The sequence below is a fragment of the Littorina saxatilis genome, linkage group LG9 (genome assembly GCF_037325665.1).
Source record: "Littorina saxatilis isolate snail1 linkage group LG9, US_GU_Lsax_2.0, whole genome shotgun sequence".
Taxonomy (NCBI): domain Eukaryota; kingdom Metazoa; phylum Mollusca; class Gastropoda; order Littorinimorpha; family Littorinidae; genus Littorina; species Littorina saxatilis.
Window position 1 is genome coordinate 17,072,699 of NC_090253.1, and position 22,500 is coordinate 17,095,198.

A 22,500-nucleotide genomic window follows, 5' to 3' on the forward strand; every position below is an offset into this window, starting at 1 on the left:
AAAAGCCAAACAAAGAATGTCAAGTGGCAGCCCAAATTTTCGACCTGTTGCCAGGCCTTCCTCAGGGGCGTGTAATTCTGCGAGACGCCAATTCATGCATCAATTACTAAGCAACACAATACCATGGTTATTTTAGTTACGAATCACAAAGTCCAAGTTTGAAGTTTGAAGTCCGTGGACTTGTAATATATATATGTTTGTTTAAACGTGGCATAACGTGGGCACACACACACACGCCTGACACGGGCCGTACCAATAGAATGCGACGGAGGGCCTCTTCAAAAAAAACTTACACTCCTTTCTACATAGCACTGTGTCAGGTAGCTCGGCGGAGGTTTCTCTTTTCTACCTACCGGGTTGAAGTGCTCTCTCGCTCTCTCTTTTGTTTGAGTCGCCTCTCCTCATAACTCGTTTGTTTTGGGCCAGCGTATGTGTTGCGCAGGCAAAGTAAACTCACCCTCAGGTCCCCCTACCCCCTGCACCACCCTCCTCCCTCAGCCCCCGATCCTTCCAATCCCCTCTCTCTCTCTCTTTTCCTCTCGCTCTCTGTTTGTTAAATCCCCGTGGACTTGTGTTTAATCCCAAATAATTATAGAGGCTGTTGGCCTATGTCATTTTAATTTTAAGTGTCCAGTATCTCTGTCTGTCTCACTCTCGCTCTGCCTGTCTGTCTCTCTGTCTCTCTCTCAATCTCTCTCTCAATCTCTCTCTCTCTCTCTCTCTCTCTCTCTCTCTCTCTCTCTCTCTCTATCTCTCTCTATCTCTCTCACTTGCTGTTGCTGTTGCTCTGTACTTGTGTAGTCGTAATGTGCATTTTACAGGAAGATCCAGTTCAACGTGTCTGGAAATGACAGCATTTTTTCGCACATTTGCATCGCTTCAGTCCCCCCCCCCTTTCTCTCTCTCTCTCTCTCTCTCTCTCTCTCTCTCTCTCTCTCTCTCTCTCTCTCTCTCTCTCTCTCTCTCTCTCTCTCTCTCTCTCTACTCTCTCTCTGTCTCTCTCTCTCTCCACTCTCTCTCTCTCTCTCTCTCTCTCTCTCTCTCTCATTTCTTCCTCCTCTCCAACGTGCACCCCACACCTCCCAACCTCCACGCCTTCTTTCTGAATTTCCCATTACTGGGTCAGTGTGTATAGAATTGTTTTGTCTCCTAGAAAAATTGACCTTGGCTCTTGACTCTGACAATTATTGCGACGATAAAAAGAGACAGCTTTCGAGACAGCAGTGCAATGTTTGTACCGTTGAGCCACTGGGGAAAGGGGCGGAGAGGCGAGGAGGAGGTACACATTCCTGTTTTCACTTGCTAAAATACTAGCGTACTATCACCCGCTATAGTATATTTTGGTAATTAAATCGTTATTTTGATTTGTTTGGATTCGGGAGGGGGGAAGGGGGCGGGGAGACAAACTGGGGTCGCTTTTATTGCATTATGAGACTTCATATTGTCATCGTTATACCCTTTCACCCTTTAGCTTTACTGAACAAACTTATGTAAATCAAAATTGAATATATTAATAACAACTCTGTAAAAACTCCTTCCCCTTCATGTTACAACCAAAGTCGCAATGCACCTGCCTGAGTGGCCTTGACAGTGCACAAAGAAAGGCGCTTGCACGTGCAAAATGTCAGGCAAATCAGCAGAGCATTTGACCCAGGACTTTGGAAAAGTGACTCATATTGCCCCATGGGCATGGAATCATGTCTTATCGCCAGCACACTATAGTAGAGTCCGCCTGCTATGATCTTGCTTCAGAACTCTTTTAGTCCGGTCTTATCTCTGGTATGTCGTTATTGTCCATGACGCATGGTGTCATTTTGTCTCGAACGGAGAAAGAAAACACCAAAAATGTGTTCCAATCGACTGGCAGAGTTGAATAGTGCCACATGAACTCTTGTCGTCATCTGATTTTAGCCTCCCTTAAGAGCTGATTGTCACCTAAAATTCGGACGCTAAAAGTGTGATATGTGTGGTTGGACGGTCATAGAGTTCAGTCACCTTCATTCGCTGGTCAGTGTCACGCGTTTTCATAGACCTGTGTCTTCTTCTTCTTCTTCTTGGCGTTCGCAGAGGTTACACAATCAGTCCAGCACTGGTGATAAATGTTGTCGTTTTCTCCAACTCCTGTCGACTGCCGTATAGTTTGGTCTGCAAGGGAGTTGGTGACGGCCACACTTCTTTTCGTTCCTCATCTAGTAAGGGACATCGCTGTAAGATGTGTTCCGCTGTTTGGTCCTCTTGACCGCAGGCACAGGTTGGTGATGGCGCCAGCTTGAACTTTCGGTTCATGTGAGCATTGAGCCTGTTGTGGCCAGTACGCAGCCTGATGAGGTTGACTTGCTGCTCTCTGGACATTGTGTGGTAGTCATCTCTGTTTGTCCTTGGCCTCATCAATGCCTTGATGATTGTCTTCTGCTCACAAAAGCTGACACTGTTTTCAGGTTGGTCTTCCACGGCTCCTTCTTTTGCCAGCTCATCTGCCCTTTCATTTCCTGGTATCCCACAGTGTGCTGGTATCCACTGGAGGACAACTCTTCTGGTTTGTCTGACCATCTGTAATGCTTTGGCCAGCTGTGGGAGTTTGTCGTTCTCTAGGGCCTGAAGGACTGAAAGGGCGTCCGAGAGGAAGACAACTTGGTAGCAAGGGTCTGCGGAGTCCTGAACGAAGGAGGCGGCCTGCATGAGAGCTTCTGCTTCTGCTTTATAGTTTGTGCAGTGTTTGCCAGTGGCAACGCTGGATGTAGCTGTATGTCCCCCAGGGAACTGGATGAGAATGCCTGCACCTCCATTGAGCACGGCGTTAGTTGCTGATCCATCGGTGTATACATGGATCCACGCCTCTTTTGGGTACTGTTCGTCGATCAGGGCTAAGGTGAGTGCCTGTCGAGCTGTGTCATTCTGATCTTCTCCTGAGGTAACATGTGGAACACTGGTGCAGATCTGGATGCCTGGTTTCTCTGTTGCCTTGGGGGTTTCCTCTTCTTCTTGAGTCAGAGGTAGAGTGTTCTGTGGAAGGACTTCCCTGTACTGTCGAGAAAGTCTCTTGCTCTCGTGTACAAAACTGCTCCGTTTAAGCCGGTTCTTGGTGAGGTTGCTCAGTCTGTGCTTCATGGGGTGGTCGGGTAGGCACTTGAGCTTCTCGGCCTGTACCATAGTCTTGGCTTCTCTTCTCTGACAGAGGGGTTGGATGGTGGTAAGCTTCTCCATTTCCTTGATGGGCGTGGATTTCATTGCACCAGTGATGAGTCGGAGGGCCTGGTTTTGCACACGGTCAAGGGTCTGCAGGTTTGTCTTGGCTGAGGTTGACCACGCTGTGGAGCCGTACTCGAGGTGGGGTCTGATTGTTCCCTGGTATACTGTCTTCAGTATCTTCTCGTTCGCTCCCCAGGTGGTACCTGCCAGCTTCCTGAGTATGGCTAGCTTGCGCCGGGCCTTCGTCTCTGCCTGTGCAATGTGTGGTTTCCAGGTCTGCCGCCTGTCAAAGGTGACACCAAGGTACGTTGCTTCTTCATCCTCTCTCAGAGGAGTTCCACCAAGCCTAATGGTTCCGGCTTTCTGCTTTGGCGACAGTGTGAATAGGGTGGTGGAGGATTTCTCCTTGTTGATGGAGACGCACCAATCTTCTGCCCATGCGTTCAGCCTATCTGCCGCTTGCTGCATTCTGTAGGTGGCAGTACTTGCGTGCTCCTCCTTGCACCAGATCACAAGGTCGTCTGCGTAGAGAGCAGCTTTGATCCCCTTGGGCATCTCAGACACCAGATCGTCGATGAAGAGAAGGAAGAGTGTGGGGGAGAGGACTCCGCCCTGAGGGACGCCATGACGAAGGAGGAACTTCTTGCTTTTGGTCTGGTCGACGTTAACTCTTGCCCTGCGGTTATAGAGGTAAGAGCGAATCCACTGGTACATGTTGCTGGACACGCCTTTCCTCAGCAGTTTTACAAGGAGTCCATCTTTCCAGACCTTGTCAAAGGCCTTCTGAAGATCTATCCAGGTGACGAAGACCAGCTTCTGTTCCTGAAAGGCATCTTCAACTTCTTGCGCCAGGTAAGTGACCTGATCTTCAGTGCTGCGGAACTGTCGGAATCCAGCTTGCTCAGGGGCGAGGAGGTTCCTGGATTCCAGGTACAACCTGAGGCGCTCGTTCACAATTCTCTCCAGGGTCTTCACAACACAGCTGGTGAGGCTGATTGGGCGATAGCTGGTGGCCTTCTTTGGATCCTTCCCTTTTTTTAAGATGGGGATCATGATCGCTTCTCGCCAGAGTTGTGGTAGCGATCCTTCTTGCCAGCTGCTGTTGAAGACCTCGAGTAGCTTGTTCTCTGCTGCACTACCAAGGTGGGTTAGCATCTCGTTGGTGATGCCGTCTGGGCCAGGGGACTTCTTCGCCTTTGACTTTTTCAGAGCTGAGTGCAGCTCGTGGAGTGTGAGTGGTTGACTCATGGCGTCCACTGTCGACTGTCTGGCAGGTCTCTCTCTTTTCTCTCTTCTTGCTTCTCTCTGTTTCTCGGGGATAACATGGAGGTTGCTCTCAGCTGCATAGCTTTCAGCAAATTGGTTGGCAGCATGCTTTCCAGTTAGCACCTTCCCGTTCTCTTCTAATGTGATCTTTCCTCTGCTGGTGTTCTCATCATTCAACTGCTTGGTGAGCCTCCAGAGCTTTCTGCCATCCTTCTCAAGGTTCAGAGAGCTTGTTTTCTCTTGCCAGCTTCTCCGTCTTGCCTGTAGCTTCTTTTTGAGAAATTTGGCTTTGGCTTCCTGGAGGCGGATGTTGTTGTTTTGTGACGGGTTGACTTCTGCTTCCCTTCTGGCGTCTGCCAGATCATCATCCAGTTCCTGCAATTCATTGCTCCAGTAGGGCTTATAGTCTCTCCTGGCACCCCTGGGAATGGACTCACGCGCTGCTCTGAGGATGCTCATGTTGAAGTCCTTCGCCACCATGTTGATGTCTCGACCCTCGACTCTGATGTCTTTGGTGAGTTCGCTGGTGCGGTGTCTAAAGAGGAACCAGTTCGCTCTTTTGTAGTTCCACCGTGGGAAGGAAGCTTCAGTGCAGGACTCCATGCCCAGGGTCAAAAAGACTGGCCGATGGTCACTTCCACCTAGCTGTTCTCCGACCTCTCTGCTGGTTAGCTGGTGCATGTCTTCCGTGCAGAAGGCTAGGTCAGGAGTTGATGTAGTGTGCCATCTTCTGGAGTAGAATGTAGGGCAGTCAAAGGGACTGTTCAAAAGGATGAGACCTTTGTCGTCCTGCCAGTTCTCCACCTCTTCTCCTCTCCGATCCAGGTGGTCATATCCCCAACTCTGTGAATGACTGTTGAAGTCACCCACCACGATGAAGTTGGAGGCCTTTGCAGGGATCGTGTCAAGGGCGAGGTGTCTATCATTGGGGCAGTAGAAGTTGACAAGATGGAATTCTGATGTCTTCGTCTGGATTCGAATCACCTGATATTCGGAGTCCTCCATGTGCGTTTCTATCAAACAGGCATTGATGTTGTTCCTGATGAGGGTCAGGATTCCTCCTTTGCTTCGGTCTGTTCTGTCGGACCTAAGGCATTGGTAGCCTCTCACTTTGAAGGACTTTTGGGGTGTCAGGTGCGTCTCCTGAATACAGCAGATGTTGATGTTCTTCTCATGCAGGATATGCTCCAACTCTGTCTTCTTGTTCAGGATACTTTCTGCGTTCCAGTGCATGACCTGAAAAGGTCGCTGCTGACTGGGTTTCTTCCTGGTTGTGGTGGTGCCAGTCACTTTCCTCCCGCGTCCCCTGGCGTGACAAGACGGACGGGAGGGACCTCCAGTAGTTGGGGCTGGGTCCCTTTGAGGCATGGGACCCGACGCTGCTCCACCCTGGGGGGTCCTCAATGGGCGAGCGCCATTTCCATCTGTGCTGGTTGATTGTGTCATCATTTGCGTAAGTGCGTGTACCCGTGGTTTGTTAGAATGCGCCGTGCGGCCCGGGTCCTCCGTCTTCAGCATTCGGGGTTTTCTGTCGGGGTTACCTCACCCTTAGCTCATGGCCCGTACGTCCTACCCTGAGAGCACAGGGGGGAGGATTTTCCGGGATCCCACCCGGAGCCAGTTTGGTCCGCGGCCGCAAGCGGCTGATCTCCATATCTGAAGACCGTTCCCCTATCCGCCACCCGGGGACGCGCTGGGTTGGGGGTGGTCGCCCCACTGAAAATCTCACACTGGGTTAAGAAAGATCAGCCTGTCCCAGGACCTGTGTCTCTCTCGCGATTTTAATCTCCATAACAGCTGACTACCCCCCCCCCCCCCTCCCTCCCTCCCCCGACCCCTCCCATTTCCACCACCCAGCGTGCTTATAAGGGGTCAGAGCGGATTAGCAGTGTGTGCAAATCAGCTGCTGTATCTGTAGCCTACGTGACGATGTATAAGATGAGGAATTAGGTGCAGGGGAGGGGGGTCTGTAAATCCGGTCATCGTCAAAGGGCTACACGGTTTTCGACGCGGCTGTGTATGCTAAGCGCCTCAAATCGCATGTTATGGACGGATATTTTTCTTCTTCTACTTGTTCTTGCTTCTTGTTTTTACTTTTTTCTTATTTTTGTGTGTGTGTGTGCCATGAATGGTGTTGTTTTTCTGTATACTGTCGCGCCAGTTCTCATGTCTCCACCTGGCTGTATCTGTCTGTGTCACACCTACGTAGACACCGACAGAGAAAGGGATGATTTGAGCACGGACAGACAGACATACCTGCACTGTCACGTACGCCCGCACACAAGCACGTACACGCACGCACGCCCGCACACAACAAGCACACACACGCACACACACACACACTCTCTCTCTCTCTCTCTCTCTCTCTCTCTCTCTCTCTCTCTCTCTCTCTCTCTCTCTCTCTCTCTCTCTCTCTCTCTCACTCTCAGCTCTCTCTCTCTCTCTCTCTCTCTCTCTCTCTCTCTCTCACACACACACACACACACACACACACACACACACATAGTCCTCTAATCTATAACCTTCGTGGTTGAAAACGACGTTAAACACCAAATAAATAAAATAAAAAAGTCCTCTAATCACCAGGAAGTTAAAACCAGCCCTCCTTATCATCCTGCTCGCATTATTGTCACGACATAGCCTCAATAAGAACCACATCAAGAAGTCAATACCAAACCAATAGCACACACCTATGATTATCTACCATCTGATCAATTTTTGTCCCGACACTATAATCGGCTCTGGCCCTAATCAGCAACCAGTGACTTTTCCTGTTCAGGTGCTCGACACCTGCCCTCTTCCTTCTTACCCCTCACCCCCACCTCCACCACCCCTCCTCCAGGTGTAAACACTCAACACAGCCGGTAAAGTCGGCGTTAAACGCTAAATACAGGCAGCTGAAGTCCCGCTGTCATCTCCCTAATACGGGGCAAAAACTCAACTCGGGCAAGCGTATTGCGAGAGTTGTCAAGTTGTGTCTGAAGTAGAAAACGTGAAGTCTCGGTCGAGGGATGGTGCTTCCAATGTGAGTTTCCAGTGTGGTGTCTGTGAAACTAGGAACATCAGCTTGGTGAAATTCGAATGAAAGTTGACGACTGTTGTATATATATATATATATCTGTAGAAAGTGCATGCAGCTACGAAGGAAAAGCGACGTTTTGTGTCTCGACTTGGCTACATACCATCACTTGAGTCTTGATCCTGTTACTTGCAAGATGAGTGCAGTCTCGGCCGATAGGTGATCATAGGTAGTCTAAACCGTTTATGGACCAATCTTGCTGTTGTTCTTGGCTGTTTGAATAAGTACTGTATTTTACTGACATTCTGACTATAATAATACCTCTTAGGATTTGGACCTGATTTAAAAAAAAGAATGATCGTGACTGTTGATGTGGCATATATATCTAAACGTACATTAGCAGCCTGCTTGTTTGGTGTATTGATGAACCCTCGTACTACTGTGGTGGATTGTTCGAATTAGCACATGCTTCATTTTGTGGACATTGATCATGAACATGGCAACATGCTCCCGCAGTGCATCTAGATGAATCTTTTACCTCTTCCGTGGATGGTTGGACTGCTAGGGTCTGCATTTTTGGTTGTCCTTATTTAACCGTATTTGTGACTCCTGCAACAACTTGGCTTCTGAAGCTTCTGCGGTATTTTCCATTGCTGTTTGTGCGGCTTATTATCGTCATGATTTTGAGGTGAGTTACTGAGAGTGACCTTTAGATTTGCATTATGATATGTTAATTTGGATAATTGTGTGGTTAAAAGAGAAATCATGTTGCGTAGGAGGGGGGGTGGGGAGGGGAGGGAGTCAATGACTGACGTAAATGATTACACACTAACCTAAACAGTGTATTTAAATCGGGGGTGGGGTTTGGGCAATTAGTGACGTATATGACTATAAACTAATTTGAAACCCGTACTTACAAGCGGGGGGGGGGGGGGGGGGGGGCAATATTGACTTATATATGTTTACAAACTAATCTGAGAAACGTACTTATATCTGGGGAAGGAGGGGTGGTTAATGACGTACAAGACCACAAACTATTCTGAAAACTGCACTTGTGTATACGGGGCAGTAACTGACGTATAGGACTACAAACTAATCTGGAAGCCGTGTTTGTGTTCAGACGTCACCGACTAACCGCTGCTTACGACAGTACTTCAAAACCAACCACCTTTATCATACTCCTTGTGCTGACGAGCGCTTGATTGTTTGTAGACCTAAGACCGGATTTACACAGTAACTCTGACTTTCGATACGGGTGCTTAAGGGGATAGCACAATGCAACAACAATCCTATTATACGCTTCTGTTGTTTTCGTCTGGTCGCGAGAGCCATTTTCTATTCCAGTGGAACCCCTCTTTGGAAGACCGTCAAAAGTGGGATAAAATCTGGCCGTAGAAGGGGGGTATTGCAAAATGAAGGGTGAACTTACAGACGATATGAACGAAATATTTGACAACTGTGGGGTCTTAAACGCGGGTGGGGCTGGACTGATCTTTAAACGAGGGTGGGGCTGGACTGATCTTTAAACGCGGGTGGGGCTGGACTGATCTTTAAACGCGGGTGGGGCTGGACTGATCTTTAAACGCGGGTGGGGCTGGACTGATCTTTAAACGCGGGTGGGGCTGGACTGATCTTTTAACGCGGGTGGGGCTGGACTGATCTTTAAACGAGGGAGGGTCTGCAAAGCGGGCTTCCACTGTACCTTACGGAAAAGGGAATAGAAATCGGTTCGCTGTTTGTCTGGAACCGATTGCGATCACAGGTCGGCACAATTTCCGGCCTCGCTGAAGTGTGATGGAAGCAACGACCCGCTGGTTTGACTTTGAGTAAGGGGGGGCTTTTGTTGGCCACAGATTTCACGCCGGTCTGGAGCTGCTCCTTTGCCTTGCCCTAATGAAAATCGGTAGACTTAAAGGTTGATGGTGTAACAAAAGATATAGTGGATACTTTGTTACAGTGAGTATGATAATCTGTGATAAAGGCGTTGAAGTGGAGGTGGTGGTAGTGGTGGTGGGGGTGAAGATGGTGGTGGTAGTTGTTGTTGGTAAATGAGGGGGGGGGGGGGGGGGGGGAGAGGACAGGGCTATGTTGGGTAGAAGAAGAAATCGGGGGAAGCAGTGATATCTGAAATTGAGGACAGTTTCTGAATGCTAAAACACCATAAAGAGCAAAACAATTTCGGATGTTGGGAATTCAAAATGAGCCTGAAGTTTTCTAATTATATGTCTAGGCCACAGCATTTCTGCCGAAGAAGTTGTTTTTTCTTCATTTATTTATTTTGTATTTTGCTGTGTTGTTTTGGGGGTGGCAGAGGATCACTCATTGTCTCTGCGTGGACGTTGGTAATGGCTGAAAAAAGGAAGGAAATGTGAAATCTAAACTAGACACTATCAGAGGAACCTGTCATTCACCAAATCGAAAACAAAGCTGAGCAAACCAAAAACCTGCACAAACCCTGCGGTAATAAGTAGCTGATTTTGACTACAGAAGTAGACCATTAACCCAGCTTTCCACTGAATCGGCCGTAATACAGTTTTATTGCCATGTTGTCCTCAAAGGCATTACGGTCAACTTGCCCTAACACAATTTGCACACTGTTTGTTTGGTCGGCCGGACATAAACAACGCCACAAAACTCAACCAGCAAGCTTCTTTATGGCGCCTGTCAGTATCGTTAACGATTACCGTTAGTGTGGGTGTGTGCGTGTGTGTGTGTGTGTTTGTGTTTGCGAGATCTTGATGTTTCTACGCGTGTGTGTGTGTGTGTGTTTGTGTATGTGTGTGTGTGTGTCTGTGTGTGTGTGTGTCTGTGTGTGTGTGTTTATAAGGACCAAAGGCAGTAAAACACAGAGGCTAGAGGACCAGTGGAAGGGAGAAGTTGTTGTCGGAGGAGACGGGGGGTTGCGGGCGACAACAAAACAATTCTTAACAAGAGAATGTCACAAACCAACGCAGTTAGGTTGTCATTAACGGTACTGACGCCGAACTACAACAGCAGGACATACGAGTTACGACAATTGTGTCAAACCTTTCCATGATCCAACCAGTTCTGTTCGCAGTTAATTGGCGGCCTTTAAAGGTCACATACACCAAATCTGTCTAACACAGTGGTTACGGATCACAAACGCCACATCATGGCGCAAAACACTTGTGCTGTGTTTTCCATGGTGTTGTGCGCAATACGTTCTAGTCTGCATTTTTATTTTGTTACGTCAAAACAGCTTTGGTCTGCTTGTGTGTGTGTGTGTGTGTGTGTGTGTGTGTGTGTGTGTGTGTGTGTGTGTGTGTGTGTGTGTGTGTGTGTGTGTGTGTGTGTGTGTGTGTGTGTTTGTGTGTTTGTATGTTTTTGTGCATGTTTGTTGCGTACGTTTTTCTGCATTTTCTTTAATCACATCCATGTTTCACCACGTTTGTGAATGGGTCGTTGGCCTACACAACAAAATCTGTGTCAGTGTATCTCTCTCACTCTCCCCCTCCCTTTACTGCCTGCATTCATTCATTCAGCTTCTACAGGTCAAGTATCCTCTTTTAGGGGGTTTGATTGTTTCACGCAAGAATTAGCGTGGTGTTCTACCTTTACGAGGTCGGTGCGCAGCTGTCGTGATGCCAGCGCTGTTACCAATGGATCGACTAGTCACGCGGCTAATTAGCTAATGTCATCACAGCTCTTTGAATTACCATCATCATACCGTCATGCACACCTACATAGATCCGCATAGGCCTTTACGTGACATCAAAGCAGCTTTCAACTTCGCCTTGGTCTCATACCATACATCAACAGCTTAGATGGTTTCCGTGCAAAGTCTGTGTTTTGTGTGTGTATTTTCTTTGTCGTTGTTGCTGTTGTTGTTATTTGGGTTAGTTGGTTGTTGTTTTGCAAAATACATTTTGCAGATGACATTGGTGTCAGTTAATTACGACATGCATTACCGGCACGGTTGGCCTAGTGGTAAGGCTTCCGCCCCGTGATCGGGAGGTCGTGGGTTCGAACCCCGGCCGGGTCATACCTAAGACTTTTACATTGGCAATCTAGTGGCTGCTCCGCCTGGCGTCTGGCATTATGGGGTTAGTGCTAGGACTGGTTGGTCCGGTGTCAGAATAATGTGACTGGGTGAGACATGAAGCCTGTGCTGCGACTTCTGTCTTGTGTGTGACGCACGTTATATGTCAAAGCAGCACCGCCCTGATATGGCCCTTCGTGGTCGGCTGGGCGTTAAACAAACAAGCAAACGACATGCATTCAGCAAACAGTCATCAACATGTAGAGAAACCAACCAAGTTGTTGAATTCTGGTATGTGTCCACGTGGCAGGAATCTCTTATATCGTATGTGAAAGCCCAGGTGGATCTTTGATGGTTCACACGATGATCTACATTGGTCGGAAGGTATCTTTAACGTTCACCAGTGTTTTACGTGTTGGGGGGGAAAGGATGTGATTAATGTTCTACACCCAACATGCAACAGGTGTTGTGTCGTGTTTTCATGCATGGTTTGACACGTGCACGCTTTTGTTGGGAATGGTGCCTTGTGTTGATATTGGGGATATTGTTCCGGTCTTGACCTGATTCGAGCAGGCTTAATTGGCAGATGTGCACGTTTTGATTTTGTATTATTTTCTTTGGAGGGGGGGGGGGGGGCTGCACAAAAATACACGCTAACTAGGACACAGCGACACACACACTGTCTGTCTGTCTGTCTGTCTGTCTGTCTGTCTGTCTCTCTCTCTCTCTCTCTCTCTCTCTCTCTCTCTCTCTCTCTCTCTCTCTCTCTCTCTCTCTCTCTCTCTCTGAGTTGCACCGCTACTTACTTATTTATGATTGTCAATCAATCAATCAATCAATGACGCTTATATCGCGCATATTCCGTGGGTACAGTTCTAGGCGCTCTGCAGTGATGCCGTGTGAGATGAAATTTTATACGGCCAGTAGATTGCAGCCATTTCGGCGCATATTTACCTTTCACGGCCTATTATTCCAAGTCACACGGGTATATGTAGACAATTATTAACTGTGCCTAAGCAATTTTGCCAGGAAAGACCCTTTTGTCAATCGTGGGATCTTTAACGTGCACACCCAATGTAGTGTACACGGGGGGAGGGTTCGGACACCGAAGAGAGTCTGCACACAAAGTTGACTCTGAAATAAATGTCCGCCGAACCTGGGATCGAACTCACGCTGACAGCGGCCAACTGAATACAAATCCAGCGCGCTACCAACTGAGCTATGTCCACGTGCTTGCGCTTCAAAACCTCACCGCCTCTAGTGCTTCACAGTCTTCTGTACATTTCTCTATCATTTAGAATACGATAGTTAACAGAATGCGAGACTGAGGTAAGTCACTCGTCGACAAAGGGTCAAAGCGAAAATGTGTATGGTCCATAAATTATGCAGTTGTACGTAGTTCCGTGTTTTGACCTCAACGAACAAAAATGTCAATCCGAATCCAAAACTCCTACGAAAACCCGGAGTTAGACCCTGTATCTATCGAAGTTGTATCCTGTAAAACAAAAACCCTTCCTACGTCAGTTAGTTGTTTTCCCTTGAAGTCGACACAACACTGGTGGGTATACATATTTAACCCCGTTCTGGGTGTATACACTGCCACTGGCCCTCCTGCGGTTGTGTACAGGTCACTAACTTGGTGGTGGAACTGATAATTCTACACTTTGGACTTTTAAAGGGGTGTTGGCGTTTGGATGTTGATGACAAACGACGACGATTTCGACTTGGAAATGATCAAAAACCTTTGTTTGATAAGTCAAAATCATAGTCTTCGCCGTAGACCTATAAAGCTATATTTTTTTCTGTGGAATGTTGACGACAAACAAATTTGACGATTTTGAATTGGAAGTCATCACATTTTTTTTTCTCAAAGATTTATGTTTGTAGAAGGGTTACATTGTTTGGGGGGGAGGGGGGGTGAGAAAGGGTTCCAAATAAACGTTCATCCGTTGTAGAACTCGCAAAATATGGAATCTTTTTATTTTCCACACTGTGCATGAGGTACGTGTGTAATTGAAACGCCGCAAAAACTGATCATTTGACGAATACTGCAATATTTTAGCGAGTGCTTGGCTAAAAGAATCTCTTCCATGGACGAGCGATATGCGTCTCGTGTGAAGAATCACATCAGCCGTCACAGATCTGTCCAGGCTCTACACCGAATGGGAGCATCCTTCTAGAATCTACTGGAACACATACCACTAGTCCACAGCCTTGCTGTGTTCTGTTCACAGCAGGATTGGTTCTGCAAGAACTTTGCATTTTGACACTGGTGTCAATCATGATATTAATATCAACAAAATAGTCCCACTATGCACAGAGAGTAAGTCGTCAAGCAGTTACATGTTGGTATGTGTTTAAGTGGAGGGTTGAATTTCCATGTAGAAGCCTTTGTTTGTTTGTTTGTTTGTTTGTTTAACGCCCAGCCGACCACGAAGGGCCATATCAGGGCGGTGCTGCTTTGACATATAACGTGCGCCACACACAAGACAGAAGTCGCAGCACAGGCTTCATGTCTCACCCAGTCATATTATTCTGACACCGGGCCAACCAGTCCTAGCACTAACCCCATAATGCCAGACGCCAGGCGGAGCAGCCACTAGATTTCCAATTTTAAAGTCTTAGGTATGACCCGGCCGGGGTTCGGGGGTTCGAACCCACGACCTCCCGATCACGGGGCGGACGCCTTATCACTAGGCCAACCGTGCCATGTAGAAGCCTGGGCATATCTGTTGTGGTATACGCGGTAACGACGGTAGCTTTAAACGTTCTGACGACATAAAAGTATCTTCCTCCTAGCTATGATGATGATGATAAGATCGTTTATTTAACGCCACTCTGTAAAAACATTGGCGACATTTGTCTTAGATTAAAAACACACACAGGCGCGCACACAAACTTTCCCTCCTAGCTATGACTCATTGACCCAAAAGTCACAACAGATGCGCTGCACATTTTAAAGGTGCAAGTCAGCGTTGATTTCTCACGCGAAACAATCACTACCCGTGAATTAGGACAGAAATAACCATGATCATTTGACTTATTGCGCCATATTTTTTTTAATGTTTTGGCACAAAGAAGCATTTCAATCGGCGGTCAGTATCCCTGTAATGAAACATCTCCCTGCTGGAAAGGTATGTTCTCTATGTCGACGATGTGCTGCTGTGATCTCGTGGTTCAGGTCAGGTACGTGTCATCGCGGTCACTAACTCATTAGAATTGGAAATTACCGATACACTCTGGTTGGGTGTCCGCCTTTTGTTGTTATGGCCGGCCGTTCAGCTGTGGGATGTCGTCTCATATGTCATTGAGGCTGCATCGTTGAAACCTGTGCAATGAATATTAAAAGTCCTACAGGCACACAAGGTTAAGCCTTTTTGAGGAATAGCCTGAGGGATATGATAGAAGCGTTGAAACATCACACACTTCCAGGGCTTTATGACGTTCAAACATGAAAAAAGAGCGGTTGACTCATTATCAATTGGTCAAAACTTTTTCACAGTAGGAGAAAATAGACGCCAAGGAATGCCGAAAACTTACGAACATTTCCGAAGCATAATATATGTCCATTTCCGCAAATTTGTATAAGAAAATCAATCCTAGCAAAATGTCTTGCGTTGTGGTCACCATCTCGTGTTCGTTTGAAAGTCTTTCAATGATTTCGCTCAAGGGCGACAACTAGGTAAGGTCTCGTCGTATTTGACCTCCTTCACCTTCCGGGGGCCACCCAGGATACAGATAGCTGTGACGTAACGCATAATCTGTGTGAATGATTCAGTCGTTTGCCATTTGCCTTTGTGTTAAGGTTTCATTCCTTTCCCTTTCTTATCATGAATATATTGAGTGTGTGGAAATGGAATTCAAAGTATTTGGTTTGGGATTGATCTAGGCTTTGTGTTGTAATTGTGCTTAGCCGTATTGAATCACACAGTGGTGTTACAGTATGCTGTTGGATTAGCCATAAACGGTTCAGATACTAAACACTGTCACTGTCACTACAATGTTTTGTCGATTTCGCCATTGTTGATATAAACAACAACAATACGTACCAACATCGATGATAATTGTCTGACAATGACGTAAGCACAGTGAACTCATCCGACCCTTTTTACATTTAGTCAAGTTTTGACTAAATTTTTTAACATAGAGGGGGAATCGAGACGAGGGTCGTGGTGTATGTGTGTGTGTCTGTGCGTGTGTGTGTGTAGAGCGATTCAGACCAAACTACTGGACCGATCTTTATGAAATTTTGCATGAGAGTTCCTGGGAATGATATCCCCGGATGTTTTGTTTTCTTTTTTTCGATAAATACCTTTGATAACGTCATATCCGGCTTTTTGTAAAAGTTGAGGCGGCACTGTCACACCCTCATTTTTCAAGCAATCTTCGACGAATGCCGGACTTCGGTATTGCATTTCAGCTTGGTGGCTTAAAAATTAATTAATGACTTTAAATATCTGAAAATTGTAAAAAAAACCTTCTTTTTTTTAAAACGATCCAAATTTACGTTCATCTTATTCTTCATCATTTTCTGATTCCAAAAACATATAAATATGTTATATTTGGATTAAAAACAAGCTCTGAAAATTAAAAAATATAAAAATTATGATCAAAATTAAATTTTCAAAATCAATTTTAAAACACTTTCATCTTATTTCTTGTCGGTTCCTGATTCCAAAAACATATAGATATGATATGTTTGGATTAAAAACACGCTCAGAAAGTTAAAACGAAGAGAGGTACAGAAAAGCGTGCTATCCTTCTCAGCGCAACTACTACCCCGCTCTTCTTGTCAATTTCACTGCCTTTGCCACGAGCAGTGGACTGGCGATGCTACGAGTATACGGTCTTGCTGAAAAATTGCATTGCGTTCAGTTTCATTCTGTGAATTTGACAGCTGGACTAAATGTTGTATTTTTGCCTTACGCGACTTTTGTTACTTATGCGAGCAGTTGTCTGCCCAAGGCGTTATTTTAGCGGACAGCGATGTGCAGAAGTTTTTGTCCCGGTTTGCATGATAAAAGTGGAGCAACACTCACAGATTGCTGTGTCTCCAAACATCACTCGCTTGATCCCTTATCCTGATTGATCTCGCTGGGTGTGGTAGAGCCATCACAGTATGCGTGTGTGTCTGTGGGTGTGCGTCAGCGAGTGTGTGTGTGTGTGTCTGGCGAGTTTTTGTATGGTCACGATTGATATGTGAGTCACGATTGATGTGTGAGTGACACCGCCCTGTCCACACTTATGTGATACCAGCACTGATAAAAGTACACGCGCACTATCACATACACCCCCGCCAGCGTAAGGACGGACACACTGACAAACGGACGGACAGACACAAACTACACACACTCAATACATTGAGTGAGCTCACTCATCATTATTATGGGCTTAACTGTGTGCCTCACTCTTCTCCAACACACAAACGCGCGCGCGCGCACACACATACACACACCCACACACACACACACACACTCTCTCTCTCTCTCTCTCTCTCTCTCTCTCTCTCTCTCACACACACACACACACACATACACACACACACCCACATACACACACACACACACACATACACACACACACACACACACACACACACACACTAACGTGCATGTTTTAGTGGCGCGTAATTTTGCACAATGGCAGCGTAGACTGAATCTAAACAAACAAACCAAACAAACAGAACTGAAACCTGTTTTGTGTGTTACGTGCACCCGGGGTATTTAGCGATTAAAATGCACATAATTATTCTAATCATCACGTGGACTGAGAATGCTTCCCCGCCCGTATTTTGATACATGTATATATATCCCAATGGTCCGCTACCCCTCAAAGTAACAGCCGGACACAAACAGAGGAGCCGCCGTGAAATATAGTATGACCGGCCCCTTGACTCGCCCCAACCCAACCTCCTTGTGTTCTTGCCTTTGCAGTTACAGTCGGATAGATCTTGTTTAGTTATCTTTCCCGTCCTCCCAATTCCAGTGGAAAGCTCCCGTCTAATAGTCATTGCCGCCACTTTGTCTTCTGCTGAGATCGTAAAATGGCTACTAACTCCTGTGGGGGAGTATACAGCAGTGTGCAAGCACTACTCCAGCCCTGTACTGTGGCAGATTTAGTGTAGACATCGGCACGAACTTGGTGTACCCAATCCCCTCGTGCATACTTTAGCGCTGTCATGCTCCGACCAAAGAGTGTATCCCTACGGATCCGTAGGGATACACTCTTTGCTCCGACCTTTTGGTTACACATTCTGTTCATAATGTCTGAAGATTTTTATTTTTTATTTTAAACAACACATATAATTATGCGGTTTTTTTTCGGAGAGCCCTGGTTCTTTTTCAGTGTGCAGGATGCCAGTTTGTAGAACGACTGGCCCGATATCTGTACTATGTGGTGTCGGATCTTACATGGTTTGATCAAAGATTTTCATTTGGTTGAATTCGGTAAGAATTCAGTGAGAATTATACAGGGCGGTCTCTGATACCAGTAAAACCGTTGTTGTAACATCATGCAATGAAAGACGATGTGTTTAAAGACAGGCCAAATTTCTGGTCGATGAGTCAGTTAGTTTCCTCCGCTTCAAGATTTCTTTTGTTCAGGCTTTTTTGATGGTCTTTAAAGCCCCAGTATGTCTCAAATGGTTTACAAAACGATTTAAATCTTCTAATGAAAAAAGCAGTTCTAACCTTATGGAACACACTTGCAATAGCATTAAATGAAACAGTTCGTTTGAATTGCTATTTAGCTTACGTAAACCACACACCAGATTTCGTGGTTTATCTAACCACAGAGCCATCTTGAACCCGTGTCACACACTTTCCTTTTTTTGACACACATGCGAAGCAAAAGTGAGTCTATGTACTCACCCGAGTCGTCCGTCCGTCCGTCCGTCCGTCCGTCCGGACGTCCGTCCGGACGTCCGGAAAACTTTAACGTTGGATATTTCTTGGACACTATTCAGTCTATCAGTACCACATTTGGCAAGATTGTGTAGGATGACAAGGCCCCAAAAAACATACATGGCATCTTGACCTTGCTTTAAGGTCAAGGTTGCGGAGGCCATAAATGTTGTCTAAAAAACAGCTATTTTTCCCATTTTTCCCATTTTCTCTGAAGTTTTTGAGATTGAATACCTCACCTATATATGATAAATAGGGCAAAGTAAGCCCCATCTTTTGATACCAGTTTGGTTTACCTTGCTTCAAGGTCAAGGTCACAGGAGCTCTTCAAAGTTGGATTGTATACATATTTTGAAGTGACCTTGACCCTGAACTATGGAAGATAACTGTTTCAAACTTACAAATTATGTGGGGCACATGTTATGCTTTCATCATGAGACACATTTGGTCACATATGATCAAGGTCAAGGTCACTTTGACCCTTATGAAATGTGACCAAAATAAGGTAGTGAACCACTAAAAGTGACCATATCTCATGGTAGAAAGAGCCAATAAGCACCATTGTACTTCCTATGTCTTGAATTAACAGCTTTGTGTTGCATGACCTTGGATGACCTTGACCTTGGATGACCTTGACCTTGGGTCAAGGTCACATGTATTTTGGTAGGAAAAATGTGTAAAGCAGTTCTTAGTGTATGATGTCATTGCTAGGTTTAGTTATTTGACCTTGACCCTGAAGGTCAAGGTCATGTAAAGGTCAAGGTCAAGCATGTGAGTCGTATGGGCTTTGCCCTTCTTGTTTTCTCACAATTTAGTAGTCAGTTTGTGATTTCAATGCGACTAGCTGTATCTGCAATAGCACGTTATTGTGTACCTCTGATTCTAAAACGCAACAAACGGCTGCGAGTCACACGAACTTGTCGGCGGCGGCTGGCTCCAAAGAAAGCGAGCACTATGACAGTATCTGTGGTGGTTTACGGGAAGCTTACTGTGCCTTTAACAAGAAACAACTGCGGACAGCCGGTATTGTGGCACACAGGACTGAGGGTATGATTCCTAGTGCAGACAAAATGTATGACCAGCAAGGTGTGATTCCTTTCCTTTCAAGGTTTATAGAGTTTGCGCAAACAAACCACAATCGATCCTTGATTGTGAATGTCTTCGCACCAACTCGCACGTCTATCTTATGTTCTTACAGGGCTGTTGCACAGTATGGTGCAGGCGTCTCGCAGCTACTGCTTGTGCAAAATGCACCTTCAACATTGTTCACGAGAGAGAGAGAGAGAGAGAGCGAGAGAGAGAGAGAGAGAGATCGACACACACACATACACACACACTCTCACACATACACACACACATACACACACACACACACACACACACACACACACACACACACACACTTACACATACACACACACACATACTTACACACACACACACACACACACACACACACACACACACACACACACACACACACACACAAAGTGGGGGAGTGTAGAAGGAATGTGGGTTGTGTTTTAAAATTTTGAAAGAAATGTTTGTTTTGTCTCCGACTGCCAAGCACTGAATTTCATTCTGAGAAGAGGGGTTGGGGGGGGGGGGGGTTGCGGAGGGTAATATATAAAGGCGGGTGGTGTTTTAACATTTTCGAGGGTGTGTGAGGGGGGGGGGGCAAGGGCAGACTTTGAGGGTTTCGGGGGAGAGGATTTTAGCAGTTTGAAATCGATTGTTGTATTCTTTTATGAACGGCATTTAAGATTTTGTTTCTGCTCATAAACTACGGTGTAGAATTTTCTTTTTCTTTTGTGGAGTTCGATTTTGGACTTATACTGGCAGTAAATTTCGTTTCTGTGGGAGAAACAATGGGTCATAGGTAAAGCTGTTGCGTACGTCAATGCTCACAATCCTTTTACGCAGCCACGAAAGAAAAAAGAAAACATGAAGCACGCGTACAGCGATTGAAAGTTTGACAACGTGGAATTTTACTGGTCATGAGAATATTCAGATTTTGGGCTGAAATCTGTTGTTGTTTTTATTTTTATTTTTTTTATTTTTTTTTTAGCTCTGAGGGTGTAGTTACAAACTTCTCTTCGGTTTCAATCCATGCAGCATTATACTTTGTTATTTTGAAGTTGTAACACATTTTAAAATGATCTGAAACATTCTAGTTTCAATGCCTGATTGCTAAATGCTGAACAATTCGAGACCCTTTGAAAACGGAGTTTGACTGCCTGAAACAGCAAAGGGGAACGGTTATACATACAGAAGCCCACTCGTGGGGGAAAACACGCAGGTGCAGCCCAGGAACGTAACAAAAGAAGAAGAGAAAAGGAAGCAGAAGGATTGAACAAACAAAAACTATAAAGTAGATTAGAAAGTTCAAGACTGCGTAAACGCGATGCTATTCTAGTCTACTTGTGTGTGTTTTATTGTTGCATGGAAACAAATAAGATATTATCGTCTACACGTAACAGGAAATACACTTTTATTGTAGGTATTGTGTTGTAAATAGTAATAGCAAACAATGACGAACCGAACAGTTTGCCTCCACCCTAGTTTATACATATCTATACATGTACAAACAATAATTCACATTTGTGTCACTATTGATAACCAGACTTCCTCAAGGCGGAGTCATTTTGATAACATGTATATAAAACAGAACTAACGAGCTCTCAACAAAATGTTTTGTTCGGCAATTTCATCCCATCACAGTCATTGTCTCAGAAATATATACAAACCCACCCATTGATTTCTGTGTGTAACTATTTTAGAGAAGTCATTTAGTTTGGGTTTGTCCAAGGACATTCCTTTGATTTTCCGCAAGGAAATAGTCTCCATGCGTAGGGTGTAATACTTGAACGTAGAACAGTGGTTATTGTACATTGTATACTCGTGAGAATAGAATAGTAACAGGTGACCTTTCTTTTCCCTTTTGGAGGTTTGTCAATGACGCCGAAGATGCTTACTCATGGCGGTGTTTTCCAATGTGTCACTGTGTGTGCGTGCGTGCGTGTGTGTGTGTGTACGTGTACATGTGTGTGTGTGTGTGTGCGTTCGTGCGTGCGTGCGTGTACATGTGTGTGTGTGCGGGTTGTGTGCGTAAGTGCGCGCGCGCGCGTGTTTGTGTTTTGTGCGCGTTGCGTGTGTGTGGTGGTGTGTGTTTTGCGTGCGTCTGTGCGCGTTGCGTGCGTCTGTTTTTGCGTGCGTGCGTGCGTGTCTAAAGACGCTGACTCATTAATGTACCTTTGAATGCGAGTTGCGACACTTCTTCCGGTTACGAGTATGTCTGTGGGTCCGTATCCCTCCCTATATCTGTATGATTACATTGTGCATGTGTTTCTGTGTCCGTGTGTACGTGTAAGTATTAGGTCGAATGTGTATGTAAACATTTACGTGCGTGTGTTGGTCAATGTTCTTGCTGTCATTCTAGCGCAGTTGGCTCGATTGGCCAGTGAACGGTCACTTGTTTAACTAGCGTTTTACATGATTGGCCAGTGAACGGTCACTTGTTTAACTAGCGTTTTACATGTTGGTTGAAAGAGCATGCTTGTTGTTGACAGGAAGAGTGATCGCCAAGTTGTAGTAATTGGAGTCTGTTTCCGTGTCACGCGCACATTTCACACAGGCAATCATTCTTTCCACACCCCGCCCATCTCTTCCATTTCTCACCTCCTGAATATCCCGCTCTCTCTCCTGCACACAGAACTTAGAACAATACATAGGGACTGAGTGAATATTCACGAGAAGTACATACACAAAGAACACAGGCCATCGAAGCAATCCAAGCAAATGGACATCATGTATCGTTCCAAGCACTGCACGGGCTTGTATTTCCTGTTACGGGGTCCAGTGAGATGTGAGATGCATGCAGGAAGATCACTGCATTTGATGATGGTTTCTGACCCTAACTATTTAGTCGAGCAGTAGTTCTTTGGTCGAAGGCAGCCTTAGATTGGGTTTTGTACGCTTCTCTGTATGTAGTATATATCCCTTGTTGTTGTTACACCCCCGGTATAGGGGTGTGTATAGGTTTCGGTCCATTTGTTTGTTTGTTTGTTTGTGTTCGCATATAGATCTCAAGAATGAACGGACCGATCGTCGCCAAACTTGGTGAA

The 22,500-nt window shown here is 45.8% G+C and overlaps 1 protein-coding gene across 1 annotated transcript in view; it reads left to right on the forward strand.

Moving 5' to 3' along the window:
- Positions 1 to 22,500, forward strand: part of LOC138975484 (LIM domain kinase 1-like) — a 61,479-nt gene that overhangs the window by 12,515 nt on the left and 26,464 nt on the right. The window lies entirely within an intron of this gene.